Raw genomic sequence first — 14,931 nt, forward strand, 5'->3', positions numbered from 1 at the left:
GGGCTGAGCAGCTGACAGGCAGCTCCTGGTGGGGCTCTGATCTAACACATAAATACATGATGTCCTGTACCTTACTACATGTTATCTTCATGGAATAAAGCATCTTGAAATACTACCTTCCTGAGTGGACCTTCATCACTATATAATGGTTTTAGTGATGGTCTATTTTAGAATCTCTGTACTGAGCCTGATTTTATGCTGTAATCCTGCCTAATCCATTTAAATTAAGTTCATCAATGTGCCTTGAAAAGAAAAAATACACTTTAGAATTCACAAAACCAAAATTGAGTATCTCCTATTGTCCCATTTGATTGTGTTAGGGTTGAAAGCATTTCTGGGACTGCATCAACAGCTGTGAATGGCCTTCCACAATTCCACCTCTTCCATCTTCCTAGTGAAATTCTTTACTCCAACACTGGGGCCACCACACGCTAACTGAGAAAAATATGTTTCTTTGTGAATCGTTTAGTGATATGATTCTCACTTCTTCCCATTTACGTTTTCTTTAATTAACTCTGCCTGTGGTAATTATAAAAAGAGCCTCGGCCCTCCCTTTCTGAGTTTTTCTAGTTTTTGTAAATGGATGATTGTTGTCAGTGTTCGCTGTGGCATCAGCACTTGTGTTTTTACAGTGAGCTTGGGCAGCATGAGTGGGATCTCCTGGTCTGTCTACTTTCCTGGGCCTGAACTGGGAAAGGGCAGGTTCGCCTCTCCAAAGTTGCAAGCCATAAGCTGATTTGCTTACACAGGTATCCGCTCCACACCTGGAAGGGCTAACAAGTTTGGAAAACTGACTTTGCGTGGGCCCATGTGGTGAGTAGGGCTAAACACACTATTGACCATAGTTAACATGGGGGGGGCTACAACATGAGGATTTACCATGCAATGAGAGATTCAGGGAAATGGTAACATTAGCAGCCTCAGACTTCCAGGATTGGATCCGAAGTGCCGCCGATTTAGTGGCCCCGGAGAAACTCATAAGACCTAATAGAGCATCTCCGTCGGCCGCGTGGTACACTGAAGATCTTAGACTTCACCACCAACATTGCAGGAATTTAGAAAGGCGCTGGAGGAAGTTCTACTGCCCCATAGCTAAACAAATATATAAAGATGCCCTCAGAATATACAAAAATGCGATTATTGCCCGAAAAATTGTTCTCTTTTTGGCACAAATAGAGAATTCCGCCAATTCTGCTAGAGAGCTGTTCTCTGTTGTTACGACTCTATCTGCTCCCTCCACTGGACCTGGGGTCGAACCCTCACAGATTTTTTGCAATCAACTGTCCACTTTCTTTACCACAAAGGTGGCGGACATATATGCATCCTTTGAAGGGGATATCAGAACTAATCATAGAATCTGTACTGAGGATGAAGTAATTCGTGATCACAATCTTGATTGTTTTCCCTGTTTTACACCCACTTCACAGGACAACATTATCAGACTGATTTCCACCATCAAGTCGGGCTCTCCTCTGGACCCCTGCCCCCCGTCTGTGATGGAAAAACTCACAGAAGTGATCTCATGTCCTCCCATGGAAATTAGCAATACTGCTTTCCACACAGGTCAATACCCCAGCCTGTGGAAGAAGGCTGTCATAAAACCCCTTTTAAAAAAACCTTCTTTAGACCTTACAGCTGTGGTCAGTTATAGACCCATTGCGTGTCTACCTTTTCCTGCCAAAGTATGCGAATTCCTGATGAATAGACAACTCTCAGAGTTCGTCGAGGTTCACCAACTCCTCGACGAAACGCAGTTTGGGTTCAGGAAAGGGCATGGAACTGAGACCGCCTTGATAAAGGCCTCTGATGAGATCATGGACCAGGGAGGGGCAGCTGTCCTGATCCTTCTGGATCTATCAGCAGCCTTTGACACGGTCGACCATTCCATCTTGGTCGACCGTGTCACAGCTCTGGGGATAACCGGTTTGGCCAGGGATCTTATTTCATCCTTCCTGGAAAACCGTACCCAGATAGTGAGGCTGGGAGATTTCTATTCCCCTATCACTGCACTCCCTTGTGGAGTCCCACAGGGCTCCTCGCTAAGTCCTTTGCTGTTTAACATTTACATAGCAGACTTGGCGAGGGTAATAAAGGCCCATGGGGTACGGCTCACATCCTACGCAGATGATACTCGGCTGGTTCTGGCTATCCATAGAGACGGCCCTACTGTGGCAGCCAACTTCCAAAGAGCCATGCTCGAGGTCAGCACCTGGATGGCCTCGAATTGTCTAAGGTTTAACTCGGACAAGACCAAGATCATGACCTTCGGCAGGCTCTCCCCTGAATGGTCTTCCATTTGGTGGCCGGAAAAGCTGGGCCCTCCACCTGTCCCAGTGGAAAAGGCTAGAAACCTGGGAGTGACGTTCGACAGTAAGCTGTCCTTTGACCTCCACACTAATAAGGTTGTCTCCTCAGCTTTCTTTATTTTGAAAAAAATTAAGAAAATATTGCCTTACCTCCCTACCTCGGCTGGGAAAACTCTGGTCTCTACCTTAGTCTTCTCAAAAATAGATTACGGGAACGCTCTCCTGTTACATACGCAGAAGCGTGTCCTAATGAAGTTGCAGTCTATCCAGAATGCGGCTGCAAGGATTCTCTTAAATATCCCTCGCCGTAAGCCCACTACTCCTGCCATCCGCCACCTTCACTGGCTGAGAATCGAAAGCCGCATCAAATTTAAAGCCCTCTGTATCGCCTATAAGGCAATACATGGCATAGGACCAAGGTTCCTTACTGAAGCTTTTCAGCTTTATACTCCCAAGAGGCAATTAAGATCGGCCAATACATGCCTCCTCTCTGTACCGCGTACAAGAACCGCCACTTGGGGAGACAGACGTTTTTTGGTGGCCACCCCAAAACTTTGGAATCTTCTGCCACTGGCCATTAAGACCGCCCCGAACCTGATGAGTTTTCGCAGGCTCTTAAAAACATGGCTGTTCAACCAGTAAGATGATCGTTGATGCTAGTAGCTCCACAGCGCCGAGACACCCCAGGGTATTTGTTGCGCTATAAAAATTTCAAAAATAAAATAAATAAATAAATAAATTTTGTAACTGTTCTCTAACTATTGAGGTGTATACAAGGGGCCTCCTTTATGAGGTTTTTACCATAGGACATCGCCGCAGGCCTTCCTGCGGCGCTGCCCTAGGGTAAAAGAAAAGGGCAGTAATGCGCCGTATCTATAAGATATGGTGCATTCCTGTACTTTTTCCCTGCACCGGTGCACAATGAGCTGCCATGCACCATGGTGTAAGGGTGCCTGCGTTGTGGGAATGATTATTTTTGTGCAGGAAGGGAAAACTTCCTTCACAAAAACAATCAGCCGGTTTTCATTCAGACGGCTTGGTTTTCATTCAGACGGGAGTACTCTCCAAGCAGCGATACATGCTTATACATTTTACTGTTCTGCCTGGAATACAAGTTACATTGAGATATATGCTTATACTTCTTATCGTACCGCCTGGGATACAAGTTACACTAAGACCCATGCATTAAGGGATTATTTACAGGCTTAGCCTGGATTCTAGCGGACATGTTCCGAAATTAACAACTGCCCATAGAAAGTCGATGGGCGATATACCCAATGACGAAACACGTGCTGGCTACATCTGGCTACATCAGCTACGCCCATTTGTTGATATGAACCCTCTGTAAAATACCTATGGCCTTTGAACAAGATGAGAAAATAAAGAACAATACTAAATTACAGGATTTGGACTGATACTATATTGACGGATTTTCTGATGTGATAATATTGGGGCATATTACCAACTATTAGCGATATTTATCGCTAGCGATGCTTAGCAACAAATATTTTAACGCTAAGCATCGCCGGAAATTATCTCAGAGATAACTTGCTATTAGCAAGGTTTATCTCAGAAGTGATAAAAATCCTCGCGCTAACTGCCAAATGAGAGATTATTGCTGGAAAACCAACGATAATCTCTCGAAGTTTGGCGTTAGCTTGATGATAGGGGCTCACAAACTTAGCCATGATATCCACCTTCTACAGGATATCATGACTAAGTCAGGAAAATACCAGGTGTAAAAAAAGCAGTGCTAACCGCGGTTAGCGCTGCTTTTTTTTATCACTAACAGGGTTAGCGAAATCCTTGATAATAGGAGAAATGTCGCTTAACAACATTTCTCCTATTATTTTTCTCTGGAACGCCCCCTCTGCATCTCATTAGAGATGCAAGGGAAAGCGTAGAGAAAAAGGGTGCTAACATGCGAATTTGCGTGTTAGCACCCTGTTGCTGATAGGGAGATCATTTTATCTCCACTTTCTTGGCTTTTAAAGCCAAAAAAGCGGAGATAAATCCCTTGATAATATGCCCCATTGTTCTTTGCTTGGGAACAGTATCTAGTTTTGCAATTTGCTCTCTGTGAACCCTTGTCCACAGAGAACATTTGGATACGTTGGTGTCCGTTTTCCATTTGTTCCCTTGAGCATCCTTTAGACGACATTGGTATCTTGGTTATAGCAATGGCATTGCGCAAAGTCTGACATAGCCACATTTCGAAGCTACAACATACTTTGGTATCCAGCTTTCTATTCTTCTAAATATTGGGAATGGGTAAACAATCAATTCTGAACAGTGGCATCGTGAACTCCCCCGCTTTTGCAACTTAAGCGGGGGTGGTGTGACACTCACAGTTATTTATGAGCCTTACAGGGCCGGACTGGCTGTAGCGGGCACCGGGCAATCCCCCGGTGCGCCGCACAGGTGGAGGCCGTTTTTTGTTACAGGGCCGTTTTTGCAGCTATGCACTTTGCCAGGGCCGGTTTTGGTTCCCAGTCCGGCCCTGGAGCCTTACCTGTCTGCAGCTCTGTAGACAAAAGCTCTAAAAAACATATGAGACACCGGTAACAGAGGTCAAGTAAGGAACGTTAATTACAACAAAGAAATGAAGAGGAAAAGAGAGGGAAAGAAAGAGAGAGAGAGAGGGAGAGAGAGATGGCTGGAAGGAAGGATGAAATGAAGGGCATATGAAAAAAAGGAAGAAACTTTGATGAGAAGGAAGTGTAAATAGGATGAAAGTATGAATGCAAGGGCAAATGGGCTGATGGATGTAAGGATTAAACATATGTGCATGAGTGAAAGGTGGCTGAAATGATAAAAGTCGGGATGAATGGATGAATGTTTGCAAGAATGGACGTGTGGCAGGCTGGACTGATAAAATGAGGGTGATTTGGTGGATGGATGAAAAAGAATGGATGGATGAATGGATGGGTAATAGGATTCATGAATGTTTGGAAGTGTGAGCGAAAGGATGGATAGATGGAAAACTAATAATGAAAGGGTGGATGGATGAAATGGTGAAAGGATGGATGAATGTATGAAAATATGGATAGATGGATGTATACATGAAAGTCTTAAAGATGAACGGAAGGGGTTAATAAGGGACCTCATCTGGATTCGGTAGGGCTTACTCGCTTCGCTCACCCAAGATAAATGGTGGGGTATTTTAATTTGCTGGCTACTCCCTTGCTTCTGAACTCTCGTGCATCAGAATTCTGCACGACGCCAACTAATGATATTAGTTGTCACGTGGTACCTAAATGCTGCAGAAGCAGATTGTAACTTATTTAAGGTGATCAATATACTACAGCATGACCTAACTTCGCATCTCTTCGATAATTATACTTGTTTACCACTAGATGTCAGCATACCGCCAAAAACTAGGCTGAAATAAAACGTTTCCAAAAATTACTGAAGTTGTTTTGCTATTTCAATCAGTCTCACAGAGCTCCTCTCGCCCTACTTACTGTCCGGCGTGTAAACACCAACCTCTCGAATCCCTTTGAGTGTGACTCTGCCTTGGGGATTTATAGGCCATTCAATTAGGAGTTCACCTCAATTTACTTTATGCCAATGTTGAATTTGTGCAGGTGGTCGCATTTGGCACTAGCGCTTATTTTTTACAATAGGGCCTTATTTGTCCTCTTCAGACTTAGACTCGGAGCAAAGGCAAGAAAGATACAAAACGGGCAAAGACGTAGAAGAGAAAGATTGGAAAACTTGCGCAAAGGAAGCGGGCAGGGATGAAATTAACCTGCAATCAGTGAGGGTAAGTGCAGGGAGCTGGAAGAACGGGACATGCATACATGCCAACATTTAAGAAGAGGAAAGTGGGAGATTTTTTAACATATATTCGGGAAAATGTATTTCTCCCATTGACTTCTATCGAAGCAGAGGCAATTTCAAGCGGGAGAACAGCCAAATAAAGCCATTTTTGGCTTTAAAAATTCACGAGACACATTTACTAAATCTATTATTAAATGTTCATAACTCATCAATGTCATAATTGTCTGCACATCAATATACAGAAAACGAAAAAATTGGTCCAGGTTTTTAACTAGATACGTCGACGTTTCGACTCGTCTTTACGGCCTGTCGGTCATTTAAATCTGAGCCATGCGAGTCTTCTTCCGGACGGACAAGTGGGGGTAACCAGGGATCATAGATGACCCCTTGCAGGTGATTCTTCACGGAGTAATTCTTCGCTTCTGATGAATTGGAAGAAAGAATAAGTCCTGGGAACGTGGGAATAAACACCACCCCCCATCACCTGCAAGGGGTCATATATGATCCCTGATTACCCCCACTTGTCCGTCCTGAAGAAGACTCGCATGGCTCAGGTTTAAATGACCGACAGGCCGTAAAGACGAGTCGAAACGTCGACGTATCTAGTTAAAAACCTGGACCAATTTTTTCGTTTTCTGTATATTGATGTGCAGACAATTATGACATTGATGAGTTATGAACATTTAATAATAGATTTAGTAAATGTGTCTTATCTTGGCCAGGTTGAACAGTACGGTCAATTGATTTATCGTCTGTTGTTTAATTAACTATTGCGAATATTTTATGTCACAATATTTTTCTGTAAATTCCTTTCCTCTTTGAATTGCACACACTTTTTTACCTATACCTTTTCTATCTGCACGCTCCAATTGGGGTAACTTTTGTAATATAATTCAAATCTAATTTTGCAATGATGAACATGTTGACCGTGAGACATTAAATAATTCTCCAGGTTGGATATGAGGTTTGCTGTTGCCTTTTTTGCATTTTCTGTTATGAAGAACGGGAATACATTTATTTGAATAGAGCTGATCTTGAGTGACTTGCTCCTGAAATTTGTTGATTCAAAAAAATTTACTGATCAATTCAGCTACTATAAATATAGAGGTCCTGGACCATTTTTCTATATCGCAAGAAACCCAGGTCCAGTACCTTTTTGGGTCACCCCATTACTTTAATGGATTACCAATAGATTGGGAAGCATGGAAACAGGTGCACCAAGTTATAGGTTCCAGCCCTGACGAACCACAAGGCAGCAGAACATATTCTCACCTGCTTCTCTTATCACCCCCATACCACCCATTCCAGCTTATTCTAATTTCGTAGTTCAAAATGCACCCTCGCAACCAAAAATGGACGTGAGGATACATTTTGCACTCAGAAAATAGTGCGAAATGCAACAGAACATAAATAGCAGCTCAAGCAGCCGCTCATGCTCGCCGCGTGTAATCCCACGGTAGGATTTGGCCCCCAAATGATATAACGCAGAATTACCAAAATTACTGTGATTACCCCAGCGTAATTAAAATTATTCCCAGAACTAATAAAAACCATGGCTGCAATCTGAGCCTGGTTCTCAAATCTAATCCAAACACGTCTGCGCCTGCAGAGAAACTGAATGGGTGAACCACTCACTCATTATATCAGTCACTGCTCCCAAGCCCAGTGCTTCGCTTGCTGTGTGAGATCTCCCCAAATCCTAACTGTCCGCATGTGCCATCTTCCCTTGATATATGCCAGGGTACTCTTTACCACTCTTCAGGTTTACTCGGGGTTCCATATAAAAACAGATAGGAAAAAATAGTCAGGGGCATAGATTATCAACATATTAATTTCACATAAATATTTCTCTACAAAAACATCTACCTATTTTGCATTACTTATGTTAGCTGAACTCATTTGCCACCTACTCCAGAACCATGTTATTTTTCTATTCTAACTCCAGCCATTGCCTGTTTTGGAAAATACAACAGGTTATGGACAGAATGCAGAACAATGTCTTACATTCACCCCAGTACAGAGATCTGGGCCTAAATCCATCGTTTTTTTGCTCACCATGCCATTCCAGTTTGAACCCAGCCATATGCAAATCAGTCTTGACCCTGTGCCCCATGGGAACAGTCCAGCCCGAACTGCCAAGCCAGGTCTTCCCTGGACTGGAAACAAGCATTCAAGGACCGGTTTTGGGCTTTCAGCCCTCATCAGCCTGGATAGCATACCCGTCTCACTCGGGGTGACAAATGCAAAAAATAACAGGTGATGGACAGAATGCAGAACAATGTCATGCATTCACCCCAGTACAGAGATCTGGGCCTAAATCAGTTTTGGGACATGTGCTTTTATGCTATTGTCAGAATTTCGGTATGGGGGTATTTCTATATGGTCATTTTACCTGGACCGCGAACACCATGGCTCCTAAACTAAAATTCTAGGTTTACACCCAACCACATTACAGATTGTAGAAAGAAGAGCAACGCTGTGATGGAAGGAGTGTGACTGCACTCTGGGGGTTTTCTTGTATCCCTCATGTAGCTTACACTGCTCTTCATCCTTACCATAGTAAGGCCATATGTTGGGCTCTGTATGATATAGAGGAAGCCTTTACGTCACCCTCAACAATGCGACAAGGATGGTTGCCCTTCCGGAACCTGAGCCAGGCCTCTCTTATTGACCATATTCACTGGTGGAACAAAAAGATGGAAGCAACCATGCTCAAAACACTTGTTATGGTCCTTAAATCCATTCACTACTGGGTTCACCCTACCCCATAGAATGACAGATGAGGCAAGTCTTTTCTTCTGCAAAATAAAATAGTGTTCAGAATCATGGGCAGGGCAGTCATATAGGGAGAGAGTGTGCACGTGAGGCAATATCTTCACTGCAGAAGGGTCATGCCAATTAAAAACACCTCCAGGGGGCTCTGCTTCTGTTCTTTCAAGTATTACCAGACCGATTTCCACCTTCCTCTGCTATGGTGCCTACAGAGGTCTCTGCCTTTCGCCAGTTATGTTTGTATGTAGCCTCTGTATAACCATGGGGTCTATTCACAAAGGTATTCTGGAGTATGTAAAGTGCTCTTGAGGTGCTCTTTTCCGTACTCTTACATGCTTTTGCAAATTGGCTCTAAAATACCTCAAATGGGGACTAAATGGGAATATTAAGTGACCATTCATATAAAATTAGTATATATAGAAAGACTGTGCCATCTTTGGACTTTTACTACTAATAGGGAGTAGGCCTTTTTGGGGCTCTTTCACATAGGCATGTAAGAGTAATACAAGAGTACTCCTGTGGTAATACTTCCTGTACTCAATAATGCTCTTATGATTTCACCCCAGTATATTTAAAACTGCAGTGGCTGTCTTACAATGATTTATGTTGCTGTCAAACTTAACTCTGAAACAGGGTATCCAGGCCGGATGTACGTTGTTACAACGCATGCTTTTACCACGCACGCTGTAACAACGCAAGTTTTAAAGCGCATTCCATTACAAAGCATTACACTGGGGGGTGTTGGATAGTGAATAGTTTAATTTACTATTCCAACACCAGTCCCCGTGGACACTAGGGAAGGTGTTGGATAGTAAATTAAAACTATTCCCTATCCTAGAGCGCCCCCCAGTGTAATGCGTTGTAATGGTTTTCGTTTTAAAGTCTGCGTTGTAATAGCGCTGCGTGCTAAAAGTTGCGTAGTAAAGGTTGTTCCCCATCCAGGCTTTGCCTGTTTGTGCAATGAAGTGTAAATAGATATAGAGTAAGTACCATACATAAAAAGATATTGGATGAATAGATTGGTGGATAGATGGATGGGCAGGGTAAAAAGCGGGGTACAATATATAGATGGATGGATAAATGCATGGACGAGATTATTGGAGTGGACTGGTGTATATAATGGGTGAGAGAATGAAAAGCAGACTGTTGGATGGGTAAATTGATATTAAATAGGCCAATGGAGTGTTCATTGATGAAAGCTTTGGCTAGAAAATGAGTGGATGTGCATAGAATTTGTGGATAGACACAGAATGAGTTCAAGGTTGGATCGATGAATAAATGGCAGATGGGTGGTTGAGTGGAGAATCCGTTGATGGATCATGGGTGGATATAGAATGTGGCCTAGATGGGATGGGTGGAAACTTGATAGAGTGAAAGCCGATGGAGACTGGGTGGATGAACGAAGACAAGATGCATTGATGAGGGTTCGGGGCCTGAAGGAGTTCGTGAGCTGATAAAGGGAGGATTATCTAGGTGTAGAACAATAATTAGAAAGCGAGATAGAAGAATGCATCAATAATCAAGATATCATTAAGAGGTTAGCTGCTTCAGGGATTTCCAATCATTTCTGTAAAAAGAGCTGCTTCTGTTCAATGGAAATCATGCAGAGCTACTCATTTTATTAGTGTTGTAATAGTGACCACATCAGACAAGATTACATTAGTGGCTACCAAGTGTAAGATTACCAGCAGTAATCACCTCAGAGCATCAGGCATAGTTGACAACAGTAATTTAGAAAATAATTTGCCAATTTAGAATGCATTTCCGTGGGTAATACATAACAGCCATAGCTGCAATGCCAGTGGCACCAAGATATTAACATTAGTAATAAGTCTCCTACAGCGCCACATGATTTATCACTCAAATATAGGCTTTAAATATATTTTTCAAAAGCAATCTTTTTTGCTCCAAATATTAGCTTAGAAATTCGGGGGGAAAACACATTTCCATCTTAACTACACACTTTTCAATTCTTGTAGCTATATATTTATTTAGTCAAGCAAAAGTATCTAATTTAGTAGACTTGTTTGCACACAGGAGAGCAACTTGTGACTACCAGTACTCAAATCTGGAAAGGAGAAAATTGTTGAGGGATGACCTCGTAAATCTAATGGAAAGATACATGTTCCCTTATTCATTCAAAACAGGAATTATAGTCTTAGGTAGGCAAATACCGGTCGGTAACGGCCGAAATTCAGTAATTTCGGCCGTTACCGGCTGGTATTTGGAAAATGCGATGTAGGTGGGCATTTTACTGATTCGGTAATTTACCGAATCGGTATTTTAAGGAATCGGTAAATTACCAATTCCTTAAAATGCCAAATCAGTAAATTACCGATTTTGCTATGTAGGGAGCACTCACATGAGTGCTTTTCCCCTTTTAGGATTCGTTATTTACCACCAACTACAAGTTGGGGGTAAATAATGAAAACATTGGAAAAAGCATTTTTTTTGCTTTTCCAACAGTGCCATGTTCAAGGTCAAAAATTTGTATAGCGCGCTACTCACCCAGAGGGTCTCAAGGCGCTTGAGGGAGGGGGGGTACTTTACTTATCGAATATCCAAGTTTTTAGTTGCTTTCTGAAGGAGAGGTGGTTCTGTGTAAGGCGGAGGTGGGGGGGGGGAGGGAATTCCAGGTTTTGGCCGCTAAGTAGGAGAAGGATCTTCCCCCATAGTGGATCTATGGATGCGCGGAATTGCGGCGAGGGCTTGATTGGACGATCGTAGTTGGCGGGTGGGGGTGTAAAAGGACAGGCGCGTGTTGAGGCATTCGGGTCCTAGGTCGTAAAGGGCTATGTGTGCGTGGGTGAGGAGACGGAACGTTATTCTCTTGTTGACGGGGAGCCATTCGAGGTCTTTCAGGATCCAGAAATGTGAGCTTGGCGGGGGATGTCCAGTATGAGTCTGGCTGAAGCGTTTTGGATGCGTTGGAGTTTTTTCAGTAGTTTGGCTGTGGTTCCGGCGTAAAGGGTGTTTCCGTAATCCAGTCTGCTTGTGACCAGTGCGTGGGTGACCATTTTTCTTGTTTCGGTGGGGATCCAGCGGAAGATTTTTTTGAGCATGCGTAGGATGTTGAAGCATGATGAAGATACGGCGTTGACTTGTCTGGTCATCGAGAGGGAGGAGTCCAGGATGAAGCCTAGATTACGTGCGTGGTCCGTTGGTATGGGTGCGGTTCCCAGGGCCGGTGGCCACCATGAGTCGTCCCAAGCAGAGGGGGATGAGCCTAAGATGAGGACTTACGTTTTGTCCGAGTTCAGTTTTAAACGGCTGGTTTTCATCCACTCGGCTACATCTTTCATTCCTTCGTGTAAGTTGGTTTTGGCGGTGTTTGGGTCTTTAGTGAGGGAGAGGATCAGCTGGGTGTCGTCGGCGTAGGAGATGATGTTGAGGTTGTGTTGGCGCGCGATGGATGCGAGGGGACTCATGTAAACGTTGAAGAGGGTGGGACTGAGTGATGATCCTTGTGGTACGCCGCAGATGACTTCGGTGGCCTCTGATCTAAAAGGGGGAGGCGGACTCTCTGGGTTCTTCCGGCGAGGAATGAGGTGATCCAGTCCAATGCTTTTCCTTGTATTCTGACGTTGCTGAGGCGTTGCATGAGGGTGCTATGGCAGACTGTGTCGAAGGCTGCAGAGAGGTCAAGTAGGATAAGGGCAACTGTTTCTCCGTTGTCCAGTAATGTTCGAATGTCGTCTGTTGCTGCGATGAGGGCGGTCTCGGTGCTGTGTTTGGCTCGGAAGCCGGACTGTGATGGGTCGAGGGATTTGTTGGATTCGATGAAGGCGGCGAGCTGACTGTTGAAGGCTTTCTCAATGACTTTGGCAGGAAATGGGAGGAGCGAGATGGGGCGGTAGTTCTTAAGTTCAGTGGGGTCTGCTGTGGGTTTCTTCAGAAGGGCGCTGAGTTCGGCATGTTTCCAGCTTTCTGGGAAGGTAGCGGAGTTGAGGGAGCAGTTGATGACGTCTCGGAGATGGGGTGCGATAATGGAGTCTGCTTTGTTGAAAATGTGGTGGGGCATGGGTCGGTTGGCGATCCTGACTGGATGGAGTTCATCAGGCGGATGGTGTCTTCAGTGGTGATTGTGTTCCAGGCGCAGAGGTTGTTGGAGGGGGGTTTTGGTTCGGAGGTGGGTGGAGTGGACTGGTCTCCGGGATGGTTTTCAAAGCTGTTATGTATGTCGGCGATTTTGTTGTGGAAGAATGAGGCTAGGGATTCGCAGAGGTCTTGGGAGGGAGTGATGTCGTTGGTGCCGGCGGTGGGGTTGGTAAATTCCTTGACGATGTTGAATAGTTCCTTGCTGTTGTGGGCGTTGTTGTCGAGTCGATCCTTGAATGCTGATTTCTTGGTGGATCGGATCAGTTGGTGGTGTTTGCGGGTGGCGTTCTTGAAGGTGGACAGGTTGTCAGTGGTAGGGTTTTTTCTCCAGGTTTTCTCTTTTTGGATTTCTTAAGGTCATCATTGAACCAGGGGGCTTTTTTGCTATTTTGCTTGATTTGATGTTTTTTCAAGGGTGCTAATTCGTCAGTGCTGTGGGTGATCCATTGTGTGAGGTTAGTGGCTGCTTGGTTTGGGTCAGATGATTTGGCAGGAGGGTTTTGGTGAAGTGATGTGAAGAGCTGGTCGGTGGTAATTTTGTTCCAGTTTCTGCGGGGGATTGGTTGTGGGTGGTTGTGGGTCGTAGTCTTTTTGTAGTTGAAGTGAACGCAGCTGTGGTCTGTCCAATGGAGAGCTGTGGTGTGATTGAAGGAGATGTGCTTGCTGGAGGTGAAGATTGGGTCGAGCGTGTGCCCGGCATAGTGTGTGGGGGTGTCCACAAGTTGTTTGAGTCCGAGATTGGCGAGGTTGTCCAGAAGGGTGATGGTGTTGCTGTCGTTGTTCTTTTCCAGGTGGAAGTTGAGGTCTCCCAGTAGAATGTAGTCCTCGGAGGGGAGGGCGTGTGGGCTGATGAAGTCAGTGATGTCTTCACTGAATTGTGTGCGGGGTCCTGGTGGTCTGTAGATGAGGGTACCTCTGAGTGTGGTCTTGGGGTCGGTGTGGATCTGGAAGTGAAGGTGTTCGGCGGCTGCAAGGTTGTCGTCGGAACTCGTCGTGATGCGGATGGTGTTCTTATGAATGATGGCGATGCCTCCTCCTGTTTGGTTGGTGCGGTCCTTTCGGATGATCTTGTAGCCGTCCGGAATGGCAATAGTGATGTCCGGAGCTGATGAGGTGTTCATCCAGGTTTCCGTAAGGAAGGCGACGTCCGGCGATGTAGTGTCGAGTAGGTTCCAAAGGTCAATGGCGTGTCTGTGGACCGAACGGGTGTTGAGCAGGATGCATTTCAGGTGGTTAGTGTCGGAGCTCTGATTGGAGTTAGTGGATTTGGTGTGGGTCCTGATGCAGTCGAACTTGCAGGAGCGGCAGGTGAAGGGTCCATGGGTGTGACCTGGGTCGGCTTGGTAGTAGGTTGGGGGTAGGCCGGGGTTAAGTGCTGAGAGGGTACCTGCGTCGTATGTTAGGTGGGCGGAGTGGGTCTTGCGGCGGCCAGGGTGTCTGGCACTGGGCGCGGTCCAGGCGCGGACGGGCATAGACGGGCTTACCTTTGGCGCACCTTCGGCGCGCATAGGGCGTGTACGCTGCGCGCAAAAGCATCTGTCATAAGTGGATAGTGGAAGGGGCGAGGGAGGAGCAGCTGGGAGGCGGGAGCGGGGTGGAGAGCTGGGCTGGGAGGCACAACAACAAACAACAAAATGGCAGCAAGCCAAAAGCCTAACACGACGAGATTGGGGCACAACCTGAATAATGGCTAGGAAATGGGCAATGGCACCAGCACAGTCAGGCACAAATCGATTAAGCAGGCAAAGGCAGCAAAGCGCTATTGATTAATAATTAATGCGCACTTTGGCAGTATAGCGCTATGATAAATTTAATCAGCAATATAGCGCTACGATAAATTTAAACAGCATTCAGGCACAAATAAAAGCAGAAGTAATGCGAGCTATGCGCTATTGATTTCACAAGCAAAGAGCAATCTGGCAGTATAGCACTCCGATACCAGATTCCAGGTCAGAGCAGGGAGCAGCGTGAG

The 14,931-nt window shown here is 45.1% G+C and overlaps 1 protein-coding gene across 1 annotated transcript in view; it reads right to left on the reverse strand.

Annotated features, from left to right (window-relative positions):
* Nucleotides 1-14,931, reverse strand: part of GRM2 (glutamate metabotropic receptor 2) — a 238,903-nt gene that overhangs the window by 67,070 nt on the left and 156,902 nt on the right. The window lies entirely within an intron of this gene.

Source organism: Lissotriton helveticus, chromosome 9, assembly GCF_964261635.1.
Source record: "Lissotriton helveticus chromosome 9, aLisHel1.1, whole genome shotgun sequence".
NCBI lineage: Eukaryota > Metazoa > Chordata > Amphibia > Caudata > Salamandridae > Lissotriton > Lissotriton helveticus.